We start from the raw sequence: 21,025 nt of genomic DNA, 5'->3' as shown, positions 1-21,025 counted from the left end.
CTGAACTGCAATGGATTTCACAGCTTCTTGTATTATGAATAAATAATATTACAGCCATTATTTTATTCCTTCATGCTTCTGCAAGACAAAATCTTGCAGTTAATAGTTGGATGCAGCTTACAACAATTTAGCCACTTAAAATTTAATGAAAATACATCTCATTTTTTATATTTGCTTCCTGTTTAAGTCCTCCAAATTATTTTTGAAATATTAATTTCTACTAGTGCACTCAGGCCCATGTGAAGTTATCTACGACATCTTTAAACCAACTTGTATGTCACCCAAGAATTGGCAGCAGGATTTCCTTTAGTTGACACATACAGGGCAAACACACTGTGACACCTACCGGAACCCAGAACTGTGTCTGGAGTGTATGTAACAGACCAAGAGGATCCAGTGCTGGACTGTCAAAGTAGGAAGGAAACACCTTGCCATACTGGCAGCTGCTTTAAAGGGAACTAGATGGGCATGTGAAGACAGTCACTTGGGATGTGACCAAGGAGATACATTTTGTTTTCTCCATTTGGTAGATTCTTGTGTGACTGGTTGTGATGCTAGAACACTTTCACAGCCCCTCTTTCTTGTATAGCAAGAATAATAAGGGTGGCTGCCTACACAGTAAACATTTCGATACAAGAGCTAGTCTTCCAGATTAAACCTAGGCAAATTACTTTTTATATTCTCAGGACAAAGAACATAGCACAGAAATATTTCTGTCTTAATCTTATTAAAGTGAAACAGCCATTGTGAATATTGCTCCTAGCATAGTTCCAATAAATTTCCTCTGCATGATGACCAAAAAAAAAAAAAACTAGATAAAGCAAGGTTTATAAGTTGAGTTCTCAGCTTGTTATTGATTTTTTTCATCACCCAAATTATTAAAATGAGAAGGAAATGCTGTATCTTAAAAGCACCTTTCTGGAGGCTTCCTTTTCATATCTTATATCAAATATTTTCTTCTTGTTACTGAAACACTTAATAAGCACCTTCCACTTTGTATTCCACAATGGTAACTTTGTGCTACCAGTTCCTCTTAGAGGCATAAGATGCTGCAGTAGTTATGGAAATTACCTCTGTGTCCCCACTAGTACACATTTTAAAACAGCATTATCACCACAGCTTTGTGGCATATCTGTTACAGACTGTGTTTGTGTATCTTCCTGTAAACAGTTCCTTTTAATCTTCTGAATGCAGAATCTGTAAACTCCCTCAGCAAAAGAAATAGTAAAAAATACCTGGTCACAATGTCACATATACAAATGTATGTATGTCTGCATCCACACATATATAGCCATAAATAAATAATAATAATAATAATAATAATAATAAAATCCTTGTATCTCATTCACAGAAGTTAACTCTGCTTGGTCTCAGAGAACAGAATTGATGTTTAGTGTTGCTACAGATAGACTACAGCTAGGTATCTTCTTTATTTATTTTGTTATTTCTCTAGACTCACCCATCAGTGTGTGTCATTTTAAGAGTCATTAGGTATAAGAAATGCCACCTGTTCATAACAGCATTTGAATGAAAGGCAAGCTTGGTTCCAGTACATGCTATATAAATTTAGAACTTGTGCATGTTTGTCTACATCAGTAAGCACAAAAAAGTTACCCAAGAACATTAATCCCAGCTCATGAGCACACTGAAATCAACAACAAAAGGTTTTCTAGCTTTTAGTTGCACAAATCAGATCTCACATAAATCGCTATGAAAAATCCTCCCCACTCCACCCAAAAAATTCCTCTTTAAAACTAACCTCTTAGAATATTTATCCCCCCGTTGTAGCATTTATCATAGAAGGCAACACAGTGATGAGTGATGTGTGTGAAGGAAGAGGAAATGCTGTATTCCTTCCACAGAAAATGAAAACAGAGTTCTTCAAGCATTTTAATCTTTTCTACCTAAAATCCACAGACACAAATACTGTGCCCATTACCCTAGTCTATGTTAGTCACAGGGAAAATCTCCTTAGATTTTCTATCATGCTCTTTACCACACTGCATTAAGTGACCTGATTAACTTGTGTTCTCTTCTAACAAAAGACAAGCTACATGAGCAATTCATTTAATAGGATTCTCAAAGTACTTCTAATGCATAAATATAAACATGTTGCTATCTATGTATTTCAGGGAGGAAAGGTCACAGAAATATATGGTCCACTTAGAGCAAACATGAATTAATCAGTATAGCATGCACTCTGTGTCATTTGACTGCAGAGAGTCTGCACAGCTCTATTATTGCTGTCCAGCTGCATCCCAGCTGAGAGATGATGGATCTTTTGGTGATCCATGCTTACAGGGAATTCATGCCATAGCTACAGGCTCAGGTTTTTGAACAGATAAGCTGAATTCTGCCATGGAGTTATGTTGTGTCAGGGTGAAGTTACCTAGCATCCTTCATCGAGCATCTGTGACCTGCAGCTTCAGGTGATGGGGGGAGGGACATGCTTAAACTGCAGCACCCAGTGGCATTTCCTAGCTTCTGGGTAGATGCTCTGGTACATGCTCTGGCTACATACAGCACACGTGAGCCCCAACTGCTTGCTCCCTGCTCCTCATCAGTAGAAATCCTATCTCTATTTGCCAGAAGAACCCTCCAGTATGCTCCAGCCTGATCCCAGTTTGGACAATGAAGAGAAAGGAGCTCCAAGGTAGACCCTCAAAAAGACCTATCTACATGCAAGCCCAAAGTATCATTTTCCCAACATTCAATGAGAAATCTATGCTGAAAGAGGAGAAGACTTATTTAAGAAAACAGGTAGATTTAAAGAGCAGTCTAAGATCACTGGCTTCCCAAAGCTTTCTGTTCAAGGTGTCATAGTCCATGTGAGACTAAGTAAAGGCATGGTAATATAGGAAAAAACATCAGTGAAGGGGACACAGAGTCTCCAAGATAATCAAAGACAAGATAGAGCAGAACCAAATGTATGAGAGGCCGCAGTTCTCACAAGGTATTGGTATGGAAATTAACTCCTTATAAATTGTACAAACAGAGTCCCACACTCTTCCTAACTAGCAAAAACAGAGACAACTACCTGCAGATGTAGCATACAAATTCTCTGAAATGCAGCTACTCCTCAGAGCTCTGTTGAGACAGTATAATTGGGTCTGATGAAAGACTCTGCCTAAATAATATCCTTGTTATAGAGCTACATAATATATTACAATGGGCTAAAAAATAAAAAATAAATCAAGAGAAAGCAAAGCCATTTTCCTTCCACCAGCAAAGTTCAGGTGTTTCTGTGCAAACAGGCTCATTGTTAAACAGTGTCAGCATATTTGGTTTTGCAAGCTTTTTGACTTTGGCTTCTTCTAGTTATCTCATTAGTGAACAGCTCATATAATCAATAAATTGCCAACTGGGCAGCTAAGAGTTTCTTATCCGCAGCTTTGCATGTTTCAGTGTTCTCAGAAATATTGATGAAACTGCATCCTGTTTTCCTTAAAACAGCATCTCTCTTTTTGGTTCATTTTAGTTTGTGTATCACAGCAATTGGAATGTTCTTGATGCTGTAAATAGTCTTACTGTGCCCAAAGTAGTTTCTCTATATGCTGATAAAGCTAAAATAGATTTATTTTTTTGTTTGTTTGTTTAGTTTTGCTTTTTTCAAGAGAGATTAATTCTCTCTTTCCCAATGCCCCCACATAAAATCTATGGATTTCCAAAATGTTATTGAAAAAAGTCCAGGATTTGAACTTGTAGTATGTCAGTTATTCCAGTGGAATTATCTGTCTGAATACATCTTCTTATTCTGTGACAATTCTTCATAAAAGCAAAGCATCCCTCTTCAAATAGTGTGGGGTAGATAAGTGGGCACTCTACTGTACAAGAACACATGCTTAGTTCACTCCTTAGCTTACCCAGCACTAATTTGTCCACATCCATACTTCCAGCAAGTCTAATGTTTTATTTTTATATACAACAAAAATGAAACAAATTCTATGGCATGTTTCTTAACACCTTTCTGTGCTCTTTTCCACATGGCTCTACGAAGTTTTACAGAAGCCATGGTGTTGTTTTATTCAGCTTATTACAAACTGCTTTTCCATTGACCACATACCATGAAGAACTGAGATGCTAAAAGATTCTCATCCAGAGTATTGCAAGCTAGAGTAGTAGTAGGGCTTCAGAAAGTCTCACATAAATTTATTCCCCTTTGTTGACAAGAGAATTGTTTATAATGGATACCAGGGTGGTCTAGCACTATCCATTCTTGAATATGCTTCTCAAGGTACACTGAAACTAATAACAAAAATAAGGAGCAAAAGTAAAATTCAGTTTACTTTTTAGTGAAAGAGAAAAAAAAAAAAAAAAAAAAAAAAAAACACCACTAAAAATACCTTCTGCCTAAAACGTTTTTGATAACAAGTCTGACTACACTTGAAATATGCAGACTAACACTTTGAGCTCTTTAAATGCAATCTTTCCAATCAAACCAACTCATTTCCCCATACAGGAGGTAACAGTGCATCTGGCTAAAATTCCTTACTATCAGGAATGCCTACATGAGTATTTAAAAGCAATTTAGCTCTCTAATGGTGCAAGTGTAATATTCAGTGCTTCTTAACATCTTGCCTCATAACAATTCTGCTTTCCCAGATGCAGATGCCAACATATTTACTAATATAGAGGCACAAGAATCAAAGTACTCGATCACATCAAGGTCCGTCAGGTCTTAATGATCTCTAAGCATACCCAACAAAATTGGTTCAGAGGAGAGTACAAAAATGTTACAGACTGGAAATTATCTACAGTCTGCAGTGAGTTTAATCCTAGTCTCACATAATTAGAGCTAAATTTAAGCTCTGAAATATGAAACAAAACATAATTTACAAAGTTCTTAAAATTGACTGTTATGACCCTGGATATCCTGATTATCATTATAAACATGCAATCCCATTGTAGTATTGGTAAATTCATGGTCTCATCACTTTCTATTGCACTACAGTTCTGCCATTTAATTATGTTGTGTGTGCAAAAAAAAAAAAATTATCAGTTCTCAATTTACTGTCTTTTACTGCACATGCTCCTTCACTGCTTTCTGTATAGCATGTAGATGACTGTCCGAGTCCTTGTGGAATTGGTTATCCTAGTGCTGCTGAAGTTTTATGTAAAGATATTTATTGCGTAATTATGTTAGGAAGCCTAGTGTCTTGGATAGACATCTATATTATTCTAAATATAAGTAAATAAAATGAATGCTTTCATTAATGGTCTTTTTGGTTTTGGATTATGAAACAGAACGGAAAAAAAAACAAAAAAAAAAAAAAAAAAAAAAAAAACTCTTAATCTTTCTACAGTACTCCGAATTTTGCATATTTTATGTCCCCACTTAGTCATCTTTCCAAAGAAAACCCACAGCCTCTCAATTTTCTTACAAGAGCTATTCCAGATTCTCTATAAATGCTATTGTCCTTCTCTGAACCCCCCTATAGTTCTTTAATATCCCTCTGAGATGGGGTGATCAACCTTGCACACAGTATTATACAAGAACCCCTATTACTGACTCACAGAAGCATTATAATAATCTCTGTTATTATTCTTCATCCTATTTCATATGCATCCCAATATCTTGCTAACTTTCGTGACTGTAGCTGTGCACTGAACTGCCTATAATTATTTCACTCCTTTTCTTCAAGCAATAATCTTAGCTTAGAATGCTGTAAAGTGTACAAGTAGCTTTACTTTTTAACTTTAGCATGCAATACTTTGTATTTATTAACAGTGAATTTCATTATTTTTTAGTTATTTACGCAGCATTTTTAAGTCTCTGAAATTGGTCAAGTAACAGGTCTCTTTTCTGGTCCAGGAAATTTCTTTCCTTTGGGAGAGATTAAAGTGACTATTGGATCAACTAGATATAGTTGACAGACCAGCATATTATGACTAGATGATAGAACAGTCAAAGTGGTCAAGGGATGGGTCTAGATAATAACTTCTCAGTTCTCAATTAAAAAAATAAAATAAAATAAAATAAAATAAAATAAAATAAAATAAAATAAAATAAAATAAAATAAAATAAAATAAAATAAAATAAATAAAATAAAATAATAAAATAAAATAAAATAAAATAAAATAAAATAAAATAAAATAAAATAAAATAAAATAAAATAAAATAAAATAAAATAAAATAAAATAAAATAAAATATAAAATAAAATAGTACTTGCCAAGAAATGCAGTTAGATACATAAATCCTTTTCTAGTTGTAAACCACTGGCATTTGAATATATGCAAACAGAAACACTATACATGCTACTAAGAATGATATATGCCATGTATTGAGCAAACAAGAGATGCTCTACTAGCATTCAAAACTTGGTAACGTGGTGTTAGCACAGCATATTATTAATGCATTGATATGTATGACCTTGTATTGTGGATAGGTCTTGTTAAAGGTGAATCAGAACAGTAATAAATTTGTGTCCAGCACCTAATTATTTTCTTATTCTTTTCTTTTCCTTCTTTTCCTAAAGGGGAGTATTGCTGTTAGCCACCCCATTCTTTTCTTATTTGAATTCTCATCATTCTAGGATACATATAAGCATGATTCATCTTCTAAATGTAATCAGTTGCTTTAGATAGAGAAAACATTTCTGACTAAATTGTCAGTACTTCATATCCTAGTAATGCATAATCATGATTTTCATAACCATTTGCATAAAATTCAAGCTTTAGTATAGACAACTAACTTAAATTTATCATAACATCTTAAATTTGTATAAAAAGAAGTTTATGGAAAAATGTATTTTGGAGAGCATGTAGTTTAATATTAATCTTAACATAAGAACTCCATTCTAAATAAGTCTGACTATGCCTCGAAACACTGTGAATACAAAAATTAGATGACCACACTAATAACCAAATTTTCTCATTTGCCCTGCACATTCTTATCAAAGAGATTTTTATTTTTTTTCACATACTTGCCCATATTAATGGATTCTTCCTTCTCACTTTATTTCCAGTGTAAACCCAGAGGTATTACTGACTAGGAAAGAGCAACAGTATGAATATCACAAATTACCATGTCACACCTCTGGATATGTCTTCAGTTCATTATACAGATCTCACTTTCCTTTTCAGTCTGTCTCCCTGTGATGACCATTGCTTAGCCTAAGCATTTTTATTGATTAAAATAGAATGCTTTATATATGCATTTATTTATTTATTTATTTATTTATTTATTTATTTTAATTGGGGAATATTAATTTCAAAATTTCATTTTAGGGTAAAGCTAAACATCTCTTTTTTCTTATTTTGGGATGGGGCATGAAAGTTGTTTGTTTTGTTGAATCATGTTGTTTGTTTTTATTTTCTGAAGCTATTTATCAAATACATTAAGATAATAAATCAATTTGCTTTGTGGTTTTAAAAAACATTCTCCTGAAATGTTTTGGCTTGGTCTAATTATGGCATCATTTAGTTTCTTCTGGAACTATAGTGCTCAAACTAATTGCATTTACCTTCAAACATAACTTTCCTTCTTTTTGTTTCCATCATTCCTTCCTCTAATTTTATGACTTGTTTTTAATGAATGCATGTGAAAATAGCTTTAAGCAGTTGGGAATACTCAATTCAAAAGTCTATTTTTGGTTACACATCATTCTCAGAAGTTTCAGTATAGTAAGAAACCATGCCACATAATCCTTCCCCCACTAAAACTAATCAATGATTAACCATGACCTTCAATCAGACCAGAACTGCATCCATGATTTCTGCACAATGCTAAAATGCAGAAACAAAAATAACTTGAACAAAATCCGTTCAGGCACTCATGGAAAAGAGGGAAAAATCCATGTATTCCAATTATAAAATATTCTTGCAGCACCTACTTGAAAAGCTCTAACACAAAACAAGTCATAGCAGTGACCTAAAAATCTCACCAAAACAAAAAACAAAAAAAAAAAAAAGCTCTAAATATAAACAATGTCTCTGGTGAAATTTATTTGATTGCACTCATTTTTTATACTCTTTCTAAATCTTCCATATAACATATTTCATATACAATTCTTGTGCTAGTAAATACCTGTAGAATACCAGAGAACAAGGTATTCATGCAAATACGGACGATATAGACTTTTTCTAGCTGCAAATACGTTATACTATTTTCCCTATGAAAGGCTTTATTAAAATACCTTTCATTATTAAAAATAAAAATGCAAGAACAAAGTACAAACAATCCATGCTAAATGTATTAAGCGTTGCAATCTGAACAAACCTGTGGCTCACACCCCATGACAGACATACATACACAACACGACATCTTGCCTCCATTACCCAATGACTAGCAATAGAGTTATAACAGGGATGATTCAGGTCCAATGAATTATCATATCAATTTAGTAATTTCAGTATTGGAAATTAGTTACTTTCAAAAGGTGTCCAGTGACTTTGAGGAGGATGAAATTTTATCACAACTGTTTGAAGGGAACAGGAAGGGGACTAGGATGGCAAGGCACTGGGATTAAATTTACAAACGTTATGAAAATGCAGGGAGGAGGGGTCTTTCAGCTTAGGAGTCTGGATGATATAAATAAATACTGTCTCCACTTTCTTCTGCTGTAGTTAATTAGGACATCCTAATACTCACCTGATCTGTACACATTGAAAACCTGCACACAAATGAAAAGAGGTTCTTTAAAAGTCATTTCGCATCCAGATGGAGGGATCAAGCAGAAGCTCTTAGAAAAGAGGCCTGACAGATCAATCAGTCTTTAATTCACAGTTTTCATTACTAAGTATTCTCGGTGAAAGATGGAAGGAAAATCGCTGCTGACTCTTGAGCGGGTTGGCACCTCTGTACACGAAAACCTGCTATTTTTTCTTACTCAAAAACATGGTCAGTTGAAGTTTTTCCTGTATATTCACTTTGATACTTACAAAGACATTAAATGATTATAGGATTGCAGTGCTGTCAGCAAGACAGTCCAGCATTTCAAGTTCTTTCCCATCTGAGATGAAGCATTTGGTCTTTTCAATAAGCGTAAATGTGAAGAAAAACTGCAGCCTGAATGATTTTCCAAGTGAGAGCTGATTAAAACTCAGTATGAGCTCACAGGATATGAGCAGCTCATACTGGCAGAACAGGTGTTCGTCTTTGTGCTTACAAAAGAAGGCCAATGGGAAGATACAATGGGGTTGCAATGGATCACTGCTTGAATTAGGAAAAACCAGTAGGAGCTTGTAGGGCAAGGGTTATGTCCTATACTAAAAAAAAGTTGGAATGCAATTCCAAAAAGTAATGCTGAACTGCATAATATACATGGTCCCCACACGTTTTAAAGCAGCTTGTTCCAAAGTAGAGTGTGCACTTTGCTATTGCTTTCTAATATATCCTTAGGCTTTCACTTTGGCTTTTTAAATTTCACCAGGACTTTCTATCATTGCTGCTGGCATTCAGAGCCACATGAAGGTTTTCTTCAGTCATGTTCGCTACAAATGTTTGCCTTTCCCTAATCCCTCCCCCTCCCTGCTATTTGAATGACCATGCATTTGCTCCTTTAAAAACACCTTATTTTAATTGAGAGACCTGGTGTACAAGAGGTATCCAGAAACTACAGGTTGCAAGGGCAATATCCAATTGTGGCATTTTGGAAGGACCCCTGCTGAAGACTGAAGTATAATGCTATAGTTTTATCTGAATAAATAGCTGAGGTGCTAGGGGAGTCCCCATGGGTACATGCCTATTTACACACCCTGAGGTACAACTTGCAGATGTTTCATCAAGCTAATAACTACCTTAAAATGTTTACTATTCCAGGATATTTTTCTTCCCTTTCTTTTTGTTCTCTGTCCTTTTCATTTTAATGTACTTATTATCTTTTGTGTTTTCTTCTCCTTACTTCACCCCACTGCATTTTCATTTTTCTTTAATTCCTCCTTTTTCTTAAACCTCACATACCTTGTGCTCATTTTGCTTGACCTACTCTGATTTTACATTGTTACCCTTTAAATATCTAGAAGATCAGTGGAAGAAAAGAGAGTAATTTGTTGATAAACAGATCAGTAAAGGAAGAAGAATAGATTGTTAGCTAGAAGGACACAATTAAAGGGACATTGTTATAAAAGCAATTATAGTCTTTCATTTCTTTTACATGTTCAGTGCTAAAAATTTCTCTCCAGAATGTGGAAGAAAGTTACTCCCTTTGCGCGTCCTTCAAATTAATTTTGAACACATCAGGGTGCATCCTCTTCACAGTTACATCAATTTCATTTGGATAAAGTTCTCTGTTTTACCAAAACTGTATTTGGGAAGCTCTATTTGTGGAGCCTGGTGTCATTGTAAATGGTACAGCAATAGACAGTAAAACAGAAAGCACAGCTGTGTTTCAACACAAGAAGAATCCATCTACCAGAGACAGTTTCTACTTGTTATAATGCTGAAAGCAAAATATGTGTGGTAGGTTAACCCTGGCTGGGTGTGAGATGCCCACCCAGCTGCTCTCTCACTTCTCAACAGGACAGGGGGAGAAATAATGTGGACAAGCTCATGGCTTAAAGACAGAGATAGTTTACGAATTACCATCAGGGGCCAAACAGACTTGACTTGGAGAAGATTAATTCAATATATTGATAATTTAAAATAGAATAGAATAGTGAGAAACAAACGTAAAACTAAAAACACCTTCTCCCCACTCCCCTCCTTCTTCCCAGTCTCAAATTCAGCCCTTCATTCCCAATTCTTCCACCTGCTCCCATCCCACACAGTGCAGGAGGTATAGGGAACAGGGGTTGTGGTCAGTCCACAGCACTTCTCTATGCCAGTCCTCAATGTTTGCTTCTATGGAAGTACTTAGTGAAAAAACAGTAGCAACTTGAAGATAATTTTATGAAGTAGCAAACTTGAAGATAATTTTAGTAGTAAGAGAGAGAAAATGAGAGCTGCAGGATAAACGATGAACTCAATTTTTACTGTAACTAAGACACTAGGAAAGAAAATCGTTAAATATTTGACATGTCCTGACAAGTGTGAATCTTGCTAATAGTGAATGAAACCTGGGATGTATCGAATTGTAGGAAAGGCTTCCTGGTAAAAGGTTCTTCTTTGGAACTGAGACGTTATCATCAATATACAAGTAGTAAGTAGGCATTTTCTGCAAGTGGTTTATGCATTATAAATTGTCCTTAATTTCTAAGTTATCTGGGCATAAGAACTGAGAAAAGGGGAATTTACTGGAAATATAGTTAAAAGAATGTTTGATGCCTATAATCAAGAAAATTAAGCAGAAATTGTCAAGTAATTGATTGTACAACTCTACTGTATCCCTGTAGCTACTCAGAAAAACAGTTTCAGAAAACCAGGCTGTATATATTTTATTCTTTTATACATTTTAATGGAGTATATAAAATGATCACCACAGACAGAAACAGATTTGAAAATTGACTAAGAGTGAGCTGCTCAAACTAAAAGGAAATGAAAAATAAATAAATAAATAAAAATGAAACATACATGGGATAGTGAAATGGTTTTGGTATCTTCTATGTGTTTGTTTGCTTCCCAGCAGTGAACTGTATTTTTACACATGCTTTGCTTTTGGATGGATCTGTAGTGAAAAGAGTTGAAGACAGCTGCCTCCTGTCTAGAGGCTGTAGTCCTCTTCCTTCAATTTCCCTAGCACCATAAATAAGAGCAGTGTCCCACCTTCAAACAATCAGAGCCTAAGTCTCCAGCACAGCACAAGGATGTCTTTTGCCAGGGAAGTGGCAGCATAGGAGCCTCTTTTCTGAGATGACACAACGAAGTGGGTAACAAAAGAACAAAGTGACAGTTTAAGACAAAGGAGACAAAACCAGTGTTACCTTACAGGGAAAATAAGTAGCTCCTATGGAATCTCAATGACAAGGTATTTGTCCCATAGGGGACAAATTACACTGTGTATAATTCAAAGGTTTTAATTTATGAAGCTTGCAAAGTAGGCAAGAAGAACACATTTCTTGTACTTATCATGATGGAAGCTGGTCCTGAGGCAGGATTAACATTGCAAACTAATATCAAATACACACAAAAATCATGAATATTTATGATAATGTATTTCATAAACACATAGAGCCAGTAACTGCAATCCCAAATAACCTGGTACAGTTAAATCTACAAACAAGGAAGTTACAAAGAAAATGATGCAGCATTTCTATGTAAAATACCAAATGGCATATTCAAATAGGCTGTAAGAATTATTATATTAGGGATAGAAGGCAAATGAAATAAATGTCATCCACAACAAAAGGCTGACTAATGTTTCAGCACCAGACTGTGTCCCCCGAGGAAAAAAAAATACCTTCAAGGGTGGAAGAAAACACTAATTTAGTTTAAAACTTTAAGTAATAAACAGAAAGGAGACACAATCATGTCATCAAATAATCATCAGATAGATAAACTAAAACAAATCAGAAATAAGCGTGGCTAAAGAAGATCCAATAAAGGCAGAACTTCTGAATGGTAAAGATTTACCAGGGAAAACACAAGGATGGAAACAGAACTCTAAAGAAAGAGTTAAAGTCAGAAAGGCAAAGGGAGCAGGAACCCAGTTCTGATAAGCTCATAGCACTTTGGAGGTAAAGTAAAGCAATCAGACCTTTACAAGGACTACACCCAGATGCTTTCTGGAGGGACTGCCCACTCAACACTTTGGGAAATGTAACCCAGAGGGAGAAATAAGAAAATGTCAAAAGTAGGCAGTGTTTTTCATGTCCCATTAGGAAAAAAAAAATAATAATATATATATATATATATATATATATATATATATATAATCAAAGCAACCGGGAGCCCTGACTGTGCAGAGTGCTTTGCACAGAAGGGCTCTGCACACTGTTCTATCCTGCCCCAGCAGGGCAAGCCCAGAAGATAGAGGAGATAACAAAAAATTGTTCATTAAGCAGTGAGACGAATTAACAGCAAGCACATACATAAAAATTAACCCCCTAGAATAGAGGGAAAGGTCTGGAATGACAGCAACAAAACTACCTAATGCAACATAGAAAAACACATAATCCCAGGATTTCATTTTTACTTTCTTCTAGATATGTCTAGTAGAATATCTATTTTGTCTGTCTGAAGCTACAATTTGGGGATTTCCAAAAGACCTGCAATTTAAAATTATCTATAGTTTTCTTATCACAGCATGAAATCATCTGGTACCTCAGCTGTTCAAAGAGAAGTTTTGTTTTCTACAGCTGCATCCCATGTTTATCTTGTATTTTGTTCTGCATGACTGCCATCCAAAAAATATCTGCAGCAAAATTTCCCTGCATGTTAGGTAGCTTAAATTTTAAGTATTTAAACACCTCAGGAATAAAGAAATCATCACCCCTCAGAATCACTGCATTTTAGCACTTACAACATAAAGGATGAAATTGTTTGTGTTCAAAAAAAAGGATGAATGTTACATGACTTTACCTGCAGATCAGCTGTGTCAAGTCCTTACACTGGAATTTCTATATGAAAGAAAACACATGATCTTTCTGCTTTCATAGTAATATAATGATTAATAGCTTTTTATGAAATTTTAGGGTGGTCTCTGAACAAATTTCCTATGGAAAAGAAAAGAAGTCTCGATTTTCTAACCCCCTTGGCTGTATCTATAGTTTATATGAATATAAGGCTAGAAATTTCCTATAGTACATTTCATACTTGTCAGTGTCTACTTTAACGTGCATATGGCCAAACAGATTCCACACAAACAGTAAATCAATATGACAAAGCTATTTTGAATTAATAGATGTTACGGAAAAACTAAGCCAAAGTTACAAGCAAGCTGAGATTTCAGTCAGCAATACATTAGAATATGCAACCTGACGTGCCTTTGATTAAGTAACTTCAGCACATTTAGCTGCAGTTCTGAACAAAGAGTCAAATGAAAACTTGCAGTTTTTTAGCAATTTAATCTATTCCAGAGACTGCATGAGTGTAATGTGGCAGTTGCCATGGTAACCACATTTTTCCTTGGAACTCAGAGCAGATACATGTGTAAACGATTTCTCCATCTCATTGTCTAAGCTACTGTTGTGCTATCATGCTGCAGTAGTAACCCACAGTTGGTATTTTTTTTAAGTATATTTACAATTTTCCAAAATATCGCTTTTTGAATCTTTAATTCTATCCTGTGGTGGTCTGATTTTGCACATTTTTGTAAATCCAGTACGTGACAATTTGGAGAAAGGAACAAAGATGAACAGTTGCCAAAAAAGTAGTGAACATATCCACTTACAATTTATAAATTAAATTTAATTTATAATCTACACTTCTATAAACATTTGTCAATACTTTATCCTTAAATTTACTTTTTAGGATGTTCTCTGAAGTATAGTTTGGTGGCAAAGGATCCCATAGGAGATGAAACTGTTAACAAATCATTACTTATTGATAGTCACTGTGAAGCGTCATCATTTTGTGCCACATTTTCACTGAACTCACTCTTAATCAAAATCATCCAGGCTCAAGCCATGTTGGTAATTTACACCTCTGGAAATGCATTAGCAGGCTCTGCTGTTTCGATGCCTGCCTTTCCGATTAACTCACACGTATAAAAGGTGCAGGTATCATTCTACTTGCATTAAGTTGCAAAAGACTAAACCACTAAATTTGCTAGAGGTGCAAAGGTACAGTAGGACAGGAACGAGAAAACGTATATTTTCACATTAGCCAATACATCAGCATATTAGTCAGAAAAAAGACTCTGCACTCAAAATTGTGGTGAAATAAATGGAACAAATTGAATACATGGTGTCAGGGACTTCAGAGGTGCTGTGTGGCCACAGATCCAAGTGAAAAGAACAGGAATTGACGTCAATGGAATTATACCAGCTTTCAGCAGCTGTGAATTTGGCCTCAAGGTGACCTAATATGTCTTTTCCATCTTTCATTTCTGTTCGACAGCTCTCAGCACAACCAAAATATTTACTCTTCTTCACAATCAAACTAAGCAAATAAGTTTTATAGAATAGACCATTTAATATATTGAGACACTTCCCTGGGTAAGAATTGTCAAAACTTGTGACTATTGATTATCATTATTCAAATTCTGCTGAGAATATTTTTATATTAAAAATTCCCATAAAATCCTCTCAAGTTAATAGGAATCAATTTCAAATTCAGACGGGTGTAATCATTTTGATTGGACACAGAGTCATCTGTTTATATGTTATATCTGAGTTAATACAGAACTTCAACTATAATTTTTGATCCCTATATTACCAATTACAAATTTAACATTTTAATTTTGCAAAGGGCCTTTTCATTTTCAGTTTGTCAAACAGTACTAGCCCTACCCAGTAGTTTTCTAGTAGCAGGGAACAAGAAGCTGAGGCTTAAAATCTGAGTATAGTGCTCAGACAAGACTCAGTGGGATCTGTTGATGTAGCTTTAGAGAGGCTTGGGCAAATCTTTGGTGTCCCACGGAGCTTCATGGGCTTCATTTCTGAAAGCTGGTCATTCCTTCCAAGATATTAATGTACTTTTTATGTTGGCTGTGACTGCCTGTTACAAAGCACTGTCTCTGACACAAGTGATGGCTTCTTTTATATAAAAGCTTGCCTGACAATGCCAGGAGCCATCAGGGAGTAGGAAATAGTCTTGATGTTCTCCTCAGTCTCAGATAATCCTCATCACTGGCAGAACTCTTCTAGGAGAGAAATGGATGTTTTACCTCTCCTGTTTAAACCAAACCAGTGCACAGGAAATAATTCAAGATGTACTGCTAAGCAGAAAGAGCAAAAATATCATTTTTTACCTCATGTTTGCATATGCAATGCTTAATCCAGCTGGACAGGTCATGAAAATATGTTAATCTGGCAACAGCAGCTTCACCATGGACTGCTATGGTGGGCACTCCAAATAAAGATGTGCACAGGGAAAAATGTTCTCCGTGCCTCATCCTGACATGCAGCCAGGAGGAGATGACTCGGCAGGGAGTCCACTGGTCTTGGTGCCACACACCTGGGTGCTTTGGTATCCTTACTAAGTAATTTAAAGCTGATACTAGTGTCTGCAGAAGCTCTAAATGTCATACTTTCAAAGTCTTCCGTGTCACAATGCTGAATGAAACAGTGCTTAAATACCTTTAAAAGTCTCTATTTTTCAGTTTTACCCTCTGCAAAAATGACGGTGTTGGCAATGTTGAAAATAATGATCTATTTCACAGATTTATGGCAAGGACTAATTAGTTAATGTTTATGTAGCATCTCAGAGGCAGCAAGTAATGCTGGTAGGATACATGATTAAGTCTGGAGCCAACATAAAGCCTCAGGAAGTTTCCCTACTTTTGGAAAATGAGGGTGTACTGACCTTGTGCAATGTGACAAAACACTGTTAGTTCCCAATGAGTGATGGATAAGACAGATGTCTTTTCCTGCAAGGAAGGCTGGTGGTGTGCCCTCCCCTAGTTACCATTCTGAATTAAATTGCATTTTGTAATCTACTCATATGTGCAGTGCAAAGGTCAGATATTTCTTATGTTTCTCAACCAAAGCAAACCACCTGTCATCTTTTTCTATTTGATTTACTACATAACAGCTTATAACTGCACCAGACCTTGTGACAATTTCCTTCAAGCAAATTTGCTATTTCTTATCTAATCCAAATAGCAGTAATTGTTTACTGTACCTCTCCTGTCAGACTTAAAATATGAAGCCACTATTGTCAACAGCATTTTGATTTCCACGTAGACAGCACTGTTTCTTGGTATAAAATTTTCATTCAGCAAGCTGCCTGTTTCCATTACCCAAAGTTAAACTTCAGATTACATTTTGCTACTACTTTGCTTTCCCTCATTTAGTTTGTTTTTTTCTCTTCTTGCTTCGTCCTCCTACTCCCAGTATACATGTATATATTCAAGATTAAGAACCAACACAATAGAAAAAAAAAATCCTTGTTTAATGCAAACAGCTCTGGGATACTGACAGATGAGTTAAACTTGAGTTGTCAGAACATTTGTTCTCAGCTTGAACCCAGGTCATTTTTTCCTCTTAACTTAAAATAGTGTTTCTATAACTCAGGTCATTGTGGTAAATCTGAAGGAAATAATCAAGAAAGTACCACCAACATCCTAACACAGCTTAATTGCTAGTAAATGGATTTCTTCTGTGTCCTTACTAAATTAAATTGAAGTGTAATGATTTATAGTATTGCCATGTGACGAGAGTCAGTACATTAGACATTACATTATCCATTAAGCTCAAAAGATTTTATTTATACTCTTTTGTTTTTCAGAAGCATGTGATGACCTCCACCAGTAAATAAGTATTATGTCACCATAATGGATTTCACATGTAAATTGCAACTCCATCTATAACACAGCTTTCCCCAGCCTGCCCAGTTTTAGTCAAATAAATATTCTTACTAAAGCAAGTAATCTGTTGTTCCTATTAATCTGTAAGATGGATTAAAGAATCAGATTCCTTGAATGTTAATCTTTTTGCCACATTCTGCTAATATTTTCTGAAGTGTTCAGAGCCTACATGTGTTAAAGTATTTAGGCTCCCACATGAAATCAAGGGGCTTGTATGATACGAGCTTACAGGATTTAGGCTTTTATCCCATTTCAAAAGTGAGTCAGGCACATGGATCAGATTCATGGGGCTTTAGGAGAAAGATTTTTGGTTCTGTCTTCTTTCCAATTTATAGAAATACAAAACAAGTCAATTTCTAAATATTTTAAAGCAACTGTAATAGTGATGTACAGCTCCAACTCAGAAACCAAGAACTTTGGAAATGGAAAATTTCACATTTTAGCCAAAGGAGAAGAAAGATTAAGAATAAAAGGAAAAGGAGGGCAGGACTGGTAGTACAGTACATAATAATGGCACTGATATTATTTTGCAGTGAGAATACATTTTCATCAAGTTCTTTGTTGTTGTGCTTTTAGTCTGCTGTATTTCTCTCAGTTTGCAAGCATAGGCAATGTATACATAATAAAGACGGATCTGTTCCAGGGTCCAGTGCAAGTCAAAGTTTAAGTGCTATTAAATTTTCTCTCTCATCAGAATGAATACAATACGGTAGCAACACAACACAAAACGCACTCTACCCAGTCATGTATGTTATAGGAAGGCCATAAACTGTTACCATCAGGCTGGGAGTGCGACACTGAATTCCCCTGACTTCTTTTGTTTACTCCTTTTAGCTTAAATTAACAGAAAACGTTTTTTGTTTACTTGTTTGTTCATGATGAGGCTTTTGTGAATGTTCTACATAGCTAGGGAGATATTTTTAGTTAATCTGAATGCAAAATTATTAACTGCCTCACAGCTGAAGTCATCTTCTCTGTGATCATGCTGACTTACGGGGACACCCATGCCTCAGAACAAGCACAACATAATCATTCCTTTGCTTGAGGATTATGGTGGTTTCAATTGCCACCACACATAATACCCTCTGGAATAATCTATTTGCCACTTGGTGATCATTAATATTCTAATATAATTTGTATGATCTTTACACTATTAATCCAACAGCAATAATTAAGCCATCTTGCAGGCACAGAGAAGAGCGTTAAGAGCAGCAAGTCTTATTCTGATGTAACTGCATCTGTTTCAATATACCTCATGACATTTATTTCAGTAGATTTAGTCCCAGCATGCCCTTGCTTAGACAGTATCAGAATCCAACCTTAACATAAAAGTGAAAGTATTTATTTTTAATGACATTTTTTCCAGTACTGCCACAGAATGATAAACAGCATCTGCATAACTATAGACAATTTTTAAAAACACATTATTTTTTAAAATGATGTAAGACTTACTTTCAGATTGATGTTTAGAGACTACACTGACCCAAACCTTATTGTTGTAGTAGCTTGTTAAAACTCTCTGGTTCATGTTTTTCTCCTTTTCATTGTCATGGTTTTTCTGATTTTTCATTCCAAGTTCTCATTTAATTTTTTATTCAGCAAGCTTTTGACTTTTCTACACCATTTTTTTGCTAATAGCTAAAAATGTTTTACAGATTGGAAAAAAATAATAATAATAATAAGATGGGAAAATAAAACAGGAAAAGAAAAAGAATTGGCTGCTGGTCTCCTAAATTCTGCTGTGAGATCTTCCAGTTCTAGAGGCATGAGAAAACCACCAAGCCACCCATCCTTCTGGCTTTCAATGACCACGCTCATTGAAACAAATTCTGCTTGCATCAGAGCTACTTCTTAATTTCTGAGGACAACAGCCTAATGAAATCATGTGGTATTAGGAGATATTACGCACAACATATATTTAAATGACATTATGCAACAACAAGGTATCACGCAGTAGGCCAAGGAAAAGCAATGACAGCTATTACATCATTGCCCAATAACAGTACACAGACTTAATTAGTAAAATACTCCATGGCACTGGAAGACATCACACAGTTTTACCTGACTGCCAGGGCTATGACCATCAGTCTTGATATGTACAATGAAAGAAGGCCACCTGGAACAGCCTAGGACTAGCAGCATCTGTTTTATATTAACTAATGATAAACCGATCTAAAGCTAAAGTCCCTTCTGTTTGTAAAAGACTCAGAAATTTTTACCATTTCACCTTGCTAGCTTGTGCTGCTACTTATATTTGTTCATAAGAATTCATATTCGCACTAATGTAAAATACCAGACAAAATGCCTGCAAATGAATTGGCAATATGAACAGAGAAGAGTGAGACATCAAACACATCAAAGAGAAATGCATACCTGGCAGTGGTTTTCAAACCTTCCAAAATACAGGAGGCAAGAGGTAGATATGGAGAGTTAAATCCAAGCCCATTTTGAAGAACCATTTTATCAGAAAACTGCTGAGAAAAACAAAAAGATTAACAAGGATGAATCAGGGATAAAGAATATAGGAATATTTCTCTTTCAACTTTAATCCCACCAATTGCATACAAACATACAAAGCTTTGTAGTCAGACATAAGATTAAATTTTCTATATAATTGCATTCCAGACTACTTTTTTTTTTCTTTCTTTCTCATGTATTCATCCTCTAATTAGGCCCAGGAAGATGACTAAACATTTTTATTTCTATTACCATGTATGGAGAATCCAACTATGTGTTGTTATCCACAGACTGTGTCAGATCCATTCTACAACAAAACTGTAGCTCACATAAATTCTGAACTACATTTATATATATATATATATATATTTTACATTAGTTGATGGAGCTTAGTGTTTTGGAAACTCTCCATGTCCATTAACTTTGAGAAAAATAAATCCAGATGCAATGTACAATTAGCTATGCATTTAGTCTTAAAGCCTTCTTACTATGCTACAACCCAGTATAGCCAAAAACAATCTACATGCACTTTTTAGAAACACTGTTAAAAGATATGAAAGCCATGATAAATTACTATGATTGAAAAATATTTCAGACTTTTTCATTGTTTCTTTTCCAATGAGTTTCCTTGGGGAAATGCAACTTTTCTCTGTGGACAGAAGTGGAATCATGTAGCTCTGAGACTAAATGGAATTTACCTCTTTGAAACAAAAAGATTGCCTTTGGTATGCCAATTTCATAATTGTGGCTGTCAAATCTGAGCTGCTGCCTGAGAAAGGAACAGCAGGGAAATGAGGGAAATACAGCATTTTTCAATCAAAAAGTCAGGTTCAATTTCATTTACCAACATCTCCTTTCTCCTCACATATTTTACCAGTTTACATCATGAAAATCAGACATTCATCCATATTTGCATCTTGTGTAAATTTGGGGCATTCCTGTTTTTTTCTATACAACTGCACACACACACAAATACACGTTTCATACTGTTGTACTTAAAATTGGACAGAAAGGCAGAATACAAGATATATTGGATTTCCCACAAAACTATTGAACTTAAAACTCATTTCTTGGTATTAACTTGCAGTATTAGTTGTAAAAACTATAAATGCACTGATTTCCTTATATGTTGCCAACAAATAGTCACATTAGCCCTCTTATGGCTAATGTATATAACCACGTGCTGAGAGCCATTCACTGCTGAGGATGCTGCATGAGTCTTCTAGGATGCAGACCTTTAGAATTCAGTGCAGAGCCTTGCAGAGCTTCTCAGCACAGACAA

General features: G+C 35.3%; 1 long non-coding RNA gene across 1 annotated transcript in view; it reads right to left on the bottom strand.

Annotated features, from left to right (window-relative positions):
* The window catches only part of LOC137855678 (uncharacterized), a 30,168-nt gene extending 10,406 nt beyond the window's left edge, over positions 1-19,762 (bottom strand). Inside the window, exon 1 of the long non-coding RNA XR_011095884.1 lies at positions 19,660-19,762. This is a non-coding gene — a long non-coding RNA (uncharacterized lncRNA). The remainder of the gene's footprint in view (positions 1-19,659) is intronic.
* Positions 19,763-21,025: the final 1,263 nt, after the last annotated feature.

This window comes from Anas acuta, chromosome 4, assembly GCF_963932015.1.
Source record: "Anas acuta chromosome 4, bAnaAcu1.1, whole genome shotgun sequence".
Classification (NCBI taxonomy): domain Eukaryota; kingdom Metazoa; phylum Chordata; class Aves; order Anseriformes; family Anatidae; genus Anas; species Anas acuta.
Note: the sequence above shows the minus strand (reverse complement) of the source record. Positions and strands in the feature narration are given on the sequence as shown.